The sequence below is a fragment of the Aplysia californica genome, unplaced genomic scaffold (genome assembly GCF_000002075.1).
Source record: "Aplysia californica isolate F4 #8 unplaced genomic scaffold, AplCal3.0 scaffold00860, whole genome shotgun sequence".
NCBI classification, from domain to species: Eukaryota; Metazoa; Mollusca; class Gastropoda; order Aplysiida; family Aplysiidae; genus Aplysia; species Aplysia californica.
In genome coordinates this window covers 170,714-172,220 of record NW_004798130.1, presented here as the reverse complement: position 1 = coordinate 172,220, position 1,507 = coordinate 170,714, and the positions used below count along the sequence as shown (strand labels likewise).

General features: G+C 40.5%; 1 protein-coding gene across 1 annotated transcript in view; it reads right to left on the bottom strand.

Moving 5' to 3' along the window:
- LOC101864486 (glutathione S-transferase 1) overlaps positions 1 to 1,507 on the bottom strand; it is a gene marked incomplete in the record, with an annotated part of 6,375 nt that overhangs the window by 2,897 nt on the left and 1,971 nt on the right.

Sequence of the window (1,507 nt, the reverse complement as noted above, 5' to 3'; positions counted from 1 at the left end):
CATGTTTCCGACTTTCTCACTTTCTTCGTTGTAAAAATAATTACATTTTGATCTATGTTGCGTTGCCTTTCCTGAAACAGTGCTGTAAATGACCTGACCATCAATGATTTATTTATAGAGGCACCAGCCATCCGTGTCCAGGTGCTGTTTTAGCCTATGCCGTAAATATATTAAGCTTAATCTACCCTTTGCTGTTGGAAGTTCTAATGGCCCAGTGGACAGCGTGTCTGCGTTCGAAGTCATACAATTGTTTTATGAGCCTGGGAACGAATTCCGGTCCCGGGAGGTGTTTTATTTTTCTTCTTCTCCTTCCCCAACTGACCAACAGTTTGTTCCCATTATTATAAATTGGTTGCTTTGTAGTTTGTAAGTAATGATGAAGCATGCACATTCTGGTTTGTCCCCAAGAGGAGCTTTTACCTACAAAGTATACTTTTCCTTTTCCCAATTTCTTCTTCTTCTTCTTCTTCTATCCCGTGGTTGGGGCAACCGTTGGGGCACCACTGCATTGGAAAACCAGCTCTCGCCATCTATTTTTGTCCTCTGCTCTCCTCAGATTGTCACCCATCGTCTTTCCTGTCCACTCTGTAATGTTGTCCTCCCGTTTCCTTCTCTGCCTTCCTCTCTTTCTCTTTCCCAATTTAGGCCTGGTTAAAGTTCAATATAGGCTTTCCTTGGTCTGTGAGTCTAATTATATCTCTTTTAATTTTAGGCTCAGAGAGGCCAAAGTTAAGCTCTTCAATTGCAAATTTTATTCAGTTTCCAGGGCCTCCTGCGGCCCCCAGAACCCTGCCAATTGTTCCTCCTGCCAATTGTGAGGCAGCGTGGTGGAATCAGGCTCTCGTCAAAATAATCAAAGTGAAGAAACTTGCTTTTTTCTGTTGGTTTGTGAATTTTTATCAAATTTTTGTTTTTTGGCTCAACACCTTTCATGCCCATTAAAGAACTCATTTCTGTGTGGATTTTACTGTAAAACGTTGATGAAAGGCACAAAACAAGTAAATTTTCAGTTACCGCAGACTCTTAATCTAAGGAAATAACTCATCTTTAGCGGCCATTTTCTCACTAATTTTACCTCTAAAATCAGGTGACCCCCATCTCCTTCAATCCAAAATATCTCCACTTCTATTGAAGATGGATGGGTAATTTTTCATTGAAAGCAAGACAAATGAACTAGCTTTAAGATGATACCAACTGCTCAATATGCCCAAAAATTGACGAGAGCCTGATTCCACCACGCTGCCTCACAATTATTATTCGCCTTTGTTGTGGGTCAGGGGGCAAATTGTTGGTCAGTCGGAGAGAAGAAAAAAAAAACCTTCCGAGACCGGGAGTCGATGCCACGCTTGGAAGCAATGAACATTAGAGAACGTAGACTACTTGTATACGTTCTCTAACATTAGAGAACGTTGACACTACCTATTACTATAGCCTACAAAAGGTCAATGCTGTGAGATTATTTATAGCATAAAAAGGTCAGAGCTGTGATATTATTTAATAATGATAA